Genomic DNA, 12,694 nt, shown 5'->3' on the forward strand with positions numbered 1-12,694 from the left:
CCTCAAAGGCCCCACCTCCTAATACATCATATTGAGGGCTGGAACTTCAACATAGATTGGAGAACACACAAATGTTTAGTCTATAATAGAACCTGTATTTTCCAACAAGCTGTGAGCTCCAGGGAAATAAAGAACTTTAATTAGACTTACAATTCTTACTGCTTAGCATAGTGGTTGGCAAGTCAATGTACTTGAAACAGATGATCTAAACAATGACCATTGTTTAGTACAATTCTGTTTACAACTATTTACATATGTGTTTCAGTCATATATATATATAGGCTATGATTTGACTGAGCAGTTGACAATCTATAGTTTAACAAAGTTTAATTAAAAGAGTCAGTTGTATCCCTATGTACATTTAAATACTTTTTTAGATTAAAAAAATGAGAGATGTGACAAGGAAAACATTTCATTGTGTTCAGTCTTCATGGATTTTTTTTCCCCTCTTGGAAAGTTGTGCTGATAAATGAAAATATATTTCTTTTTACCATTAGAGGGGTGACTTTGCTACAGGGTGAGTGCCCTTAGTTTGTAAGTTATTAGCAAATAGTCCATTCCATACATAAAAGATATAAAATGATCATTATACAGATAATGTTATATGAATAATGAATGGATTATTATTGCATCAGGAAATCACCACTATGCTTTGCCAAAATTGGGAGGATTTTTCCCCAATAAACTCTTATTAAATGCCTCCTGTCAGGAAGGATTTGAGATATATATATGAATTAATTCCACATCTTCTCAATACTCCCTGTGAAGAAAAGAATTGCTTACCTACTCTCACACTCCATCATGGTGATATTCTTCCATTAAAATGTATGCATAAAAGAAATAGAAAATGTAGAATCTGTCTTTCTGTATGGGTTTGCTGCTGCTGCTGCTGTTAAGTCACTTCAATCATGTCCGACTCTGTGTGACCCCATAGATGGCAGCCCACCAGGCTCCCCCGTCCCTGGGATTCTCCAGGCAAGAACACTGGAGTGAGTTGCCATTTCCTTCTCCAATGCATGAAAGTGAAAAGGGAAAGGGAAGTAGCTCAGTCGTGTCCGACTCTTAGCGACCCCATGGACTGCAGCCTACCAGGCTCCTCTGTCCATAGGATTTTCCAGGCAAGAGTACTGGAGTGGGGTGCCATTGCCTTCTCCCTCTATATGGGTTTAGAAACATAGAAAGAACAAGTGATAGTTCAACAAATGCATGCTTATGCATGCAGTAAAAGGAGTGTGTGTGTGTTTGCACGCACATTATATCAAATCATCTAGGACTTTAATTTTCATCTGTATGCCTGAGCCTCAGCATGTAAATTCTGATTCACTTGTTCTGGAGTAGAACCTGGCTGTATATGAGATTTTGAAACCCTTCAGATGATTCTAATGTTTATTAGGGGCAAAGAACTGGCTCTGAGGGGTCTGGGGATGTATTATAACTATCAGCAGTTTATAAGAATGATCTTGGTAATGCTTATGATTTATTCTATGGAAATACATTCTTCACGTCAGTTTGGGCAAAGACCTGAGACTCCTCAGTGTGCTCCTTCCCTGAAACCCACTCTGCTAATGTTAGATTCTTCATAAACTAATCCTGGCCTCCTTTCTAGGAAGAGTTATAAATATCAGTTATCTTGATTTCTGTCCCCCCCCACCTCCAGTTACCATTTTCAGAAGTTTAATAAAATTTTTCACTTACCTCTTTAGGCTTGCTTCAGGTCCTGTTGAAAATAATCTTATAATGTATACATGGTTTATTGTCATGGTCACATTGGATACTTAGTCGTTTTCCACTTCCTCTTATAATATTTTTTTTCTTTCAAATGTCAGTGATTTGCAGGGAATATCATAGACGAAGTTGGAAAGAATCTCTGGTAAGAAAACTAGACTTTATTTCTGTATTGTTAGCTTTATTGTAATTTGATTCCTTTCCCCCAAATAAAATATTGATACTAATAATTATTGAAAACCTAAATTATTTGAAGGCCAATGTTAATCATATTTTTACTAATGTACATACTCTATACTTAGCAATAAGTGAAATGACTTAAATATACTATTAACTAGGAACCTAGATATAAGGTTAGAAGAACTTGATGTGCAATGCTCCCTTATGTTCATATGTAAAATTAGGTTCAAAGAAGAGTTCCAGAACTGAACTCTGCATGACACAAATGGTAGAATGTTTCTATGACTTCCAATCTGCTCTTTAGTGAATATATGTCATGTGTTTGGGCTTCCCATTGGCTCAGTGGTAAAAAATCTACCCAAAATGCAAGAGATGTGCAGGAGACCTGGGTTTGATCCCTGGGTTGGGAAGATCCCCTGGAGGAGGGCATGGCAACCCACTCCATTATTCTTGCTGGAAAAATCTCATGGACAGAGGAGCCTGGTGGGCTATGATCCACGGGGTTGCAAAGAGTCAGACACAGCTGAAGTGAATGAACACACACACACACACATCATATGTTTATTGATGATTGTAAGTATATTGGCATATTAAAACTTTGTATTTAGTATTGTAAAGTCTAATGTAAAATGGGTAGAGAAGTTGTTACTTTTATGAAAATTGTAGAATATACTCCTTGGATTCTAATAAGAAACAAAAAATGTCCATTTATACAATTACTGTATACATATGCATATATGAGAGTTGAATGTACAAGGTGATCCTAAATAAAATAAACATTCAAAAATAGTACATCCAGAATTCAAAGATCACTCAGTCTCAAGTCAATTTCTTCCATTCTGCCATTTGAACGTTATGACCAAAGATGATTAGGAAAAACAGACTCCCAAAACAAGAGCCCCTGCATTTTTATTTGCTTTAATTAAAAGGAAGGATTTTTCCACTTCTGGAATATAATCTACTTCTGCTGAGAAGAAGTCTTTAGTTAATACTGAAAATGCGTATTTTGTTACTGTCCACCTATACAACCAATAATCAATCCCTTGATAATATATATTGTCTTCTCTAAGTGTTTAGAGATCCATGTGTATTGTTAGTATCTAAAGCTGGATCTTTATCTGGAGAAGCAACACATTCAAGTATAGTGAATGGTTTTTGTTATATATTAATAATATAAAATTATTATTGAAATATAAAAATTATATTTAAAACTATATAAGTATATGCTAATATTAATGATTAATACTGTTATATGTTAGTACTTAATTACCATTAAGATGTCAGGGCAATTCCATGGCAGTCTATTGGTTAGGACTCCATGCTTTCACTGCGTAGGGTATGGGTTCAGTCCCTGATTGGGGAACTAAGCTGTGGCACAACTGAAAAAAACAACCACAAAGATGTCAGGGGGGAAAAAAAAAGATTTTTAATTAAAAAATACCTGGGACTCTCACAATATACAACTCTAGAGCTATAACTGAAATTTTGCCTGAGATTTGGTTGATCCTTAGCCACAAGCAAATGTATCCCCATTTCAAGGGTTTTCATAAAAACCTCTGGAAGTAACACAGAAGATTTACGTCTACCATCTAGCCTTGGAAAGATTCCTGGGAACAAACTGGTGCCTGCCATCTTGGACTTGTAGTGGGCAGGTGTAAAACTGCATCCTGGGACAAGTTCTGTGGTCACTGAATCTTGGTACTTTCTCTCCTCACCATTCCAAAAACACCACCTAGATTAAAGAAGACACGTGTGAGAATATAAAAACGTCAATTACTCAACATAGGTTGGTCAGCTGAATATACCTGCAGTATCTCTCCCATCTTCTGTTAATCTCGAAGCATACCACAGGTTACTTGTGAATCATAACGCACTGAGGCATCCTTTCCCAAAGCTCATCACTTTGAATGTTAAAAAGTTCATTTTACACCAACTTATAATCTACATACTATGATCTGTGTAGAAAAAACAAAAAACCCATCCACTTTCAAATGTAATGCCATGCAGTTTTGAATGAGTGCTTATATATCTTTGTAAGTATTCCAAGCAAAATAGCTTTCAATGTAACAGGGTTTTTTTTTTCCTCCTAATTTTGTCTTGAATTTAAAAGAGTAACATAAAAGAGCAAATCTGTTTTTAAATTTCTGCCTTGATAGCAAGTTTAAGTATTTAGAACCAACATCATCTTAAATGTGGAGCATATAATGGATGAGACTAGGCCAGAATTTCCAAAAGTGTATTTTAAAGAACATTAATCCCTTAAGATGCTGAATGGAAAACATTTGTTAGAATATGACAATTTTGTTTCCTTCTTTGGAAAGTCAAGACTCAAGCCTTAAAAATTTATGTAGTAAAAAAAAAAAAAATCTTATTTTACTCTTATTTTATACTTTTTCCTAAAATTACATCACCAAAGAACTGATTTGTCCAATTATATTTACATATCTATATCTATATAGATATATATACATGTGAGTGTTATGATTATTTTATTAGAGAAAGTTTCCAGTCTCAATAATATGAGAGGCTCTGAATACAGAATAAAATAATTATATGTGATCGGTAGTATCTGCCTAGGGTGATTAAGCAAACATAGTCAGCTCGGACAGGGCTGTGACCACTGGTGTCTAAATGGTTAGATCTGGTGGGCCGTTTCCAGGCATAAGTAGAATCATCCATGGGCAAAATCTAGGCAAAGCAGATTTCATGAATAAGATCCAGCGAGAATTAAGTATGAAATAAAACACTGGTAAATTCAACTTCTTTAAAATTTAGAATTCTGCCCATTAAAATACACCAAATAACATTGAAAAAGAAACAGACTGGAAGAAAAATATTCACAATACTTACCTTTGAAAGAATGTGTATCCTTACCAATAAAAAAGACAGATAAACCATTGGTTTTAAATGGATAGAATATAGGAACAGATACTTCATGCGAGACAGTGTTCAAATGGCCAAAAAGCATATAGATAAGCACCTAACTTAATTGCTAATTTAGGAAATGAAAAAAGAAAAAATGAAATACTACTCTAAACCCATTACCCCAAAAGAACAAAAGAGCAACTAAATAAAAACCCTATTTGTTTGAAAATTTGAATTATTAGCTATTATGCTGCCTTCGTATTTTCATTGTAAGCTGTTATTGTTAATCAAAAACCCATGTTGCACAAACTGTATCCTTCTACCTCAGGTAGCACAACACCGAAGGTTAAGAAAACATATTTCAGATTTCATGTTTTTGTTTTGTTTATTTCGTGCCTTTGTATGTGTTCCTATCTAAGTGTTTCAAGTTTTTATTTTTTAAAAATTTAATTATTTTTTAATTCATTTTCCAGCATGCAGGGATCTTTTTTCCCCAGCCAGAGCTAGAACCTGTGCCCCCTGCAGTGGAAGCCCAGTCTTAACCACTGGACCACCAGGGAAGTCCATTGTTTGCAGTTTTTAAATCATTATTTAAGACCCAGAAAAAAACAACCCATCAGAATGGATAAAATATGATAAGACAACAATACCACACAGTAGGAACAATGAGTGGGTCTATGAAACGTCTACATACTGCTGGTTCAGTGTAAATTAACATGTTTGGTAATATCTACCAAAGCTAAATGTATGCCTTTCTTTGATCTGGCCATTCCTCTTCCATGTATTCATCCAAGATAAATCAGTGCCTAGGTCCACCAGACTAACATATATAAGATTTTTAACAGCAGCATTATGCCTAATAGCAAAACTTGGCACAGCTTAAAAGTGTCTCATAATTAAAATAGATAAATAAAATGCACTGTATTCATAAGTGAAATAAAGAACTGCTACTTGGAAGAACTTGAATGAATTTCATAAACATAATGTTGTAGAAGATAAAGAATATTTACTGTATGATTTCGTTTATATGAAGGCTTCCCTGGTGGCTCAGACAGTAAAGAATTTGCTTACAGTGCAGGAGACTCAGGTTTGATCCCTGGGTCAGGAAGATCCCTTGGAGAAGGGAATGGTAACCCACTCCAGTATTCTTGCGTAGAGAATTCCATGGACAGAGGAGCCTGGCAAAGAATTGGACGTGTCTGAGTGACTAATACCCACACTTTGTTTATATGAAGTTGAATAACTGAACAACGTATCTATAATGGTAGTGATTAGAAGAGAGGCTTCATCTGGGTGAGGGGAGCAATGAGAACATAGAATTAACTGGGGAGGAGCTTGAGGAAGCCTTAGGGAGTGCTGCCAGTTCAGGGCTCTTTTCCCTTCTTCCTTTATTATAGAAATATGTACAATTTTTATTTCACCTAGTTTTCTAAGCATGCATTGAAACTCCATGGAATATTCCTACAAAGTACACATTAAGCCTCTGCTAAAAGGCCTCTAGTGATAGAAAATACAATTTGTTTTTCTGTCCCTCCCTTTGCCTACCTGCAAAATAATAATAATAAACCCCTGCAAAATAATAATAAATAATAAAAATGATGATGATAGTAGTTGGTATTTAACTCAAGCTTTAAAACAGATCCAGACTTTTAATCAGTACCTGATACACAGATATATAACTTAATTTCCACCACCTTTCTGTGGATGAGGCTTTGACAATATCTTTTCTAAAAAAGACTGGTCAGCACTAAAGGAAAAAAATAGGGGGGTGGACCACTTTATGTGTTTTAAATTAATAACATAGTTTTGAATTTTGCAATATTAAGAAATTTCTAAACAATATTATCTGGCATCTGTATAAAGTCTCTTGAGACTTATAAATGTATAATATTTCTCAGAATGCTGTTGTGAGAAATGGCACTGAGCTGTGGAAAAAATTCTCTAATTTGATCAATATGTGCTTACACATATGCCATTAATTGTTGCTCTCAGCTTTCAGTGAATGCTTTATGAGCCACATGGGCCATGAGCTTGCTTTATTTTAACAGAGACAAAGAAAGAAGAGATCTTGTCAGTATAGTAATAATCCACAACAATAGAGGGCATGGTTCAGAAGCATTCATTGTCAGAAACTTCATAATAGGATCTAGAAATGATAAAGAGGTCCATTACAGGTTGCTGTAAAAGAGATATTTTGGTATAAAATCTCCTTAAGTACTAATTAAAATCAACACATGCTAAGGAACAATAACAAAAAAGTTGTATATGTGAATACTATAGCAGAGTCTAAGAGGCAAATGAATGAATGAATCAATCGATGAAAAAAAACAAAGAGCAGAGGCCAATCATCCAGCAGGGAGGTAGAGGACTGGGAATGTTGTACTGAGGGAAGAAAGGAAGAAGGGGTGTCAAGGGAGGAATGCAGCTGACTTTGATGAGAGGAGTGCAGGATTTTCTGTCCTTAGGCATGTAGGGGACCATTTGCTAGGAGCAGCCTGAGGCTCTTCCCATCAAAGAAAACCTAATACTTTTATTGAGTTTTTTATCATGTCATTGTCAATGTGCTAAATCTGTGGGTCTCAAAGTATGATTCAGACCAGCAACATCACCTGGAAACTTGTTAGAAATGTAAATTCTTGTTAGAAATGTAAAATCTACAGAAATGTTAATTTTGGCTTTACCACAAACAACTGAATCATGAATCTCTGGAGTGGTTTTTTGTTTTTGCTTTTTCCTTGCCAATTTCAAAGGAATGAGATGATTTTATTAATATCATTCAGTCCATGAGATTGTTATAAATAATAACATTTGTAGTCTCATTCAGGACATCAAAATGCCTCTTTTCCTCTCGTCCTTTTTGTAGGGTCTGGAAGGACCACTAGGAGAAGAACAGGAAGCACTGAATATTGGGTTGGCCAAAAAGTTTATTCAGGTTTATCGAACGATAGGCTGGAAAAACCCAAACGAGTGCCAAGCTGATATAAAGTCAAAGAGAGAGGGAGCCACAAAATGTTGGGCAAAGGTGTGGATGTGGGAGTGGGAAGTGGTAAAACAGACACCTCCGCTTCACTTTCGTTGGGGCTGGCCCTGTCGAAGAATGTGTGAATACCATCATTCCTTGGGGGGAATTAGGTCTTCTCAAGGCTACTGCCAAGAAAACATTTCCCTAGCTCAGCTTCTAAGGCCTCCCCCACCATAGTGAGATTGTAGAGAGCTGTGTGAGGCTCTCCCCACTGGGGACTCCATCTCTGGTATCAAGGTCTTCCCTGATGGTATTCCTCTAATAATACCTCTTCTCTGACCATATGCCCACTTAACAGTACACTCATAGTGTCTTCAGATCTATTAGTATAACTAGTCCTTACTGAAAACTGAGAGAATTTAGGGTTGCTAACCAAACCGGTTCAGTGCCTTTAATATCTTATTCTCCATCCAAGAGGTAGAGAATCAAATATACTCCCAATTACTTTTGATGTAATGATGACTGTAATATCTGAGCATGTGTCTCCCATATGTTCACATTGTATCTGATGGCCTCTGGGAACCTCTCTGGGTGCTTCCTTCCCAACCCTACCCTTTAAGACTTGCCTCTTCTCCATTTGAACCTTTGGATTGGTACTATAAGGAGCCATCCAGGTAATTTTGATGTTTTCCAAAGATTGAGAGACATTATAGTGATCAATACATTCATTACATCTTATTCTTCTCAATGATTCCATGAAAGAAGCATTGTTAATGCCCTGATTTACAAACAAAGGAACTGAGACTGTAAGTGGCTCAGTGTTTTGTTCACAGTCACATAGGTGGTATGCAGAAGAGATGGGAAAAGAACAGATTTGTCAGACTATAAACCCTGTAGTTTTTAGCCACTCCTCCAGAGTAAAAATTCATTAGTTTGAATGAATATTTGTAATATCCAACCTGCAAGTCCCCAAATAGAATTCCAATTGCTAAAGCATTCCTTCTGAAGAAGAAAATACCCCAATGGTTGGCAAAAAAAAAAAAAAAAGGCTTAAAATGCAAATACCTGATTGAAGGAACACTTGATTTTTTTTCCCCCTCAAATTTAGCCATTTGGGTTGGGTTAGGTTAATTTATTTGTTTAAGAATAGTGTTTCCTGTAGTAACAAATAAGACTCTTATCTATTATCACACTTGTTATTTTCCACTTTTTAAGCTAAATTTCTCTAAAGATTCTATATTCACTGTACCTACTTCCCCACCTCGCATAGCTGTCTCAACCTCAGGTAATCTGGCTTTTGCCACAGCCTTCAGTTCTGCAGCATTGATAGATGATCAGTCCTTCCTATTGGAAGACTCTTCTCCCTTGGCTCTGGGATATTCTACTCTTATCCTCCTATGTGTCTCCATTACCTTCATCATTTTCTTGGCGTGCTACTCTCATTTTGTAAATTTCTTTTCCTGTTCAGTTTGAACCTTAACTTCCAATCAACATCCTTTTTTAAAATCTCATCCAAACTTTATAGCATAATAGCTCTTAATGATGACACCTAACTCTATCTCCAACTAAAATCTTTCTGTTGAGCTGTAGACTTATATCTTCCCACCTATCGATTATACCCACTTATTCCACATACTTACTTCAATGCTCAAACTCAACAAATGCTGTCCAAATCATGCTCCTTCCACCATTTCTTGCTCATTGAAAGGTAGCACCACACATCCAATTTCTCAAGTTTTTCAGTGTCATCCTTGAGTCTTCTTTCTGCATCACTGCTCTGATAATTAAACAGGAGGGAAAGAGGCAAGGCAGAACCTTTAAAAGAATGACATGGTCATAGGACATGGCAAAGACTGGTTATAAATAACTGGATGCAAGATGGTAGAAGAGTCAACTTCCAGTAGACTATGATCCTTATTATAATGCTCATTATAATACATTAGCAAGCTAAATGACACACCCATCAGCTCCATGACAGAGTTGGGCCACCTACCTTAGTTTAAGCAACCACAGTTTCCACCCACCTTATTGCCATTGCCCTAAAACTGATTCTCAGTTTTTCCTATCTTTATGAGTCAGTTTTCCATACTATAGCTAGGATACTTTCTATGTTATTAGACAGTGATAACAACCAGAGAGTAGAGAGTCATAAAAATAATATTGAGAAAATTCAGCACAAATAAATATATTTTTTTTAATCTGGTAAAAAATAAAAAAGTAAAACGCATTATCTGATTATATGATTCTATCATTTACCCACTAAATATTTACTGTGATTTCCTCAAGATTAATTTGATAACTAGTTGACTTAATCTAATATTTTTATTCATCATACTTCATGTTTCTGGTACTGGGGGTTGAAAGTTCAGGAATAAATTGGTCATATGTTTATTTTAACTTAGGAATTTCCTTTAACTGATAATCATTGTTGAAGTGGTTTGCAAAACAACCATAGAAGTAGAGTCTATTGCAATCAGTAGACATGACAGAGTGAGTTTTTTTTTAATTGTTAGACCAGCATTTTTCCTCAAAGACTAAGAATTTTTACATTATGTGTGTCTCTGTGTGTTAGCTGCTCAGTCGTGTCTTACTCTTTGCAACCCCATGAACTATAACCCACCAGGATCCTTTGTTCATGGAATTCTCCTGGCAAGAATACTGGAGTGGGTAGCCATTCCCTTCTCCAGGGGATCTTCCCAACCCAGGGATCAAACCTGGGTCTTCTGCATTGCAGGTGCATTCTTTAACATCTGAGCCATATATAATGTATATTAAATATATGTATGTATGTGCATATGTGCATATATAATATATATTAAATATATGTATGTATGTGCATATGTGCATATATTTAATATACATTTAATATTCATGTATGATATGTTTAATATCACATATATCATACATAATTTGTGTATGTAAGTTGATTATATATTTTATATATGTATATTTATAAGTCAATTTATAAAAACATTCAAAATGAACCACTATCAAAAAATTTTGTAAGTTCAGTGTATCGGCTAATTGAATTTTGTCACTCTTTCTCCCTGCCTACTACCACCTCCGCCTGAATTATCACAATAGACTCCCGATTCTTTGTCTCTTTATTTGCTGATTCTCTCCACAAATTCCTCAAATTCACTCTAACCTGCGATCAAAAAGGATTTTCCTAAAATTGAAATCAGTTCATGCTACCTACCCTGCCTAAATTCTTAAGCTTGCATTGCCCCAAGAATGGAATCTGAGTTGTATAAAATGTTCTACCAAGCTTTCTAAGGATTGACTGCTGCTCCATCTCTTTACATCTACCCCTTCCCACAGCACCCACCACACCCATCCATCCCTCAGTCATCCATTGTCCATCCCAAGCATGCTGCACCAATTACTATTTCTAGCTTCTCTTATTCTGTTCCTAAAATGGCCTTCTGGTGACCCCTATACCCTGCTTCTCTCTGACTCTCCCACTCCTACTTTGTACTCATCGACTCTATCCTTTAGGTGATGTCGCTTCTTCAAAAATTCCCAAGATGCATGTGATAAATGGCATATCTTTCACACATCATCTCATGGGCCCATGGTCACTGTATTTTAATACACATCAATTTCCTGTTTACATGTTCTTATCACTCATTAATCAGGAAGCTTCTAGAAGGAGGAGTATCTATCTTGTTCACAGTCACCTCCCCAGCCCTTAGCATAATGTCTCACAATAAGTAAGTACTTGATAAATATTTGTTAATTGATTACATGAGAAACTATGATCCATTCAAGCTTATTAAAATCTAAAACTTGGAAATAAGGCAAAAGGATAACCCGATGCCCTTTTAACATCACCCTGAAGCATTGTTTAAAAGGTCTGCTAAAAGATTATTTGATTTTCTATGAGAATGCATCTTTGTTTAACTTAATATTTGCTATTGATTAGGGCTCGGGTTCTGTGAAGCATTATGTGAACTTATAGATTTATTCAGTAAACAGACAAAAAATTCTTTTTCTAGTAGAAAAATATCATTGACGATATGATATTATTGCCCTTTAAGATATTAACTGGTTTTGTATCTAATCTAGCAGACTTCTTCCAGTATACATTGTTTTCATGATTATGTATGTTCTGACTCTTGAATTCTCCTTTGAACCAGCTTTAATTCTCTGCCTGTTTCACCATTAATTAGCTGTTTCCACGTTCTCAGGATATGTTTGTAAGAGAAAATTTACTTCAGTGTGTTTTAAGCCATGTAAAAAACAGTCTAGCATTAACAGTTATTTCTAGGAAGAAACCCTCTTCCTAGTGGGATTAGTGGTTAGGATTAGCACCTCTATTGTAGGAACCCTTGTGTGTTAGTCACTCAGTCATATCCGACTCTCTGTGAACCCATGGACTGTAGCCCACCAGGCTCCTCTGACCATGGGATTCTCCAGACAGGAATACTGGAGTGGGTTGCCATTTCCTTTGCCAGAGGATCTTCCTGACCCAGGGATCGAACCAAGGTCTCCTGCATTGTAGGCAGATTCTTTACTGTCTGAGCCACTAGGAAACCCCAGAAGGTACAGGTTTAATCCCTAGTCCCACATGCCTTGTGATGTGCCCCACCCCTCTCCCCCTCAGAAAAACTGTTTCTAGAAAGGAAAAAAAAAAAGCCTCCATGGCCAAATAATATGTTTGGTAGAAAACTACCAGTAATACCTCACTTTGAATTATTAGCAATAACCTTTCATATGCTGTAGGTTCTGAGAAATGTGGGATAAGTGGTTAGGATTAGCACCGCTATTGCAGGCACCCTTGTGTGTTAGTCACTCAGTCATATCTAACTCTCTGCAAACCCATGGACTGTAGCCCACCAGGCTCCTCTGTCTATGAAGTAACCTATTTTGTTGTAACCAAACCTTATATTTTAAGTTTGGAAACACTGGTTTACTTGTAACTTGGGGGACTATTATTTTAAACTAAAATTTCTGTATTTG

This window comes from Capricornis sumatraensis, chromosome X, assembly GCF_032405125.1.
Source record: "Capricornis sumatraensis isolate serow.1 chromosome X, serow.2, whole genome shotgun sequence".
Lineage (NCBI taxonomy): Eukaryota > Metazoa > Chordata > Mammalia > Artiodactyla > Bovidae > Capricornis > Capricornis sumatraensis.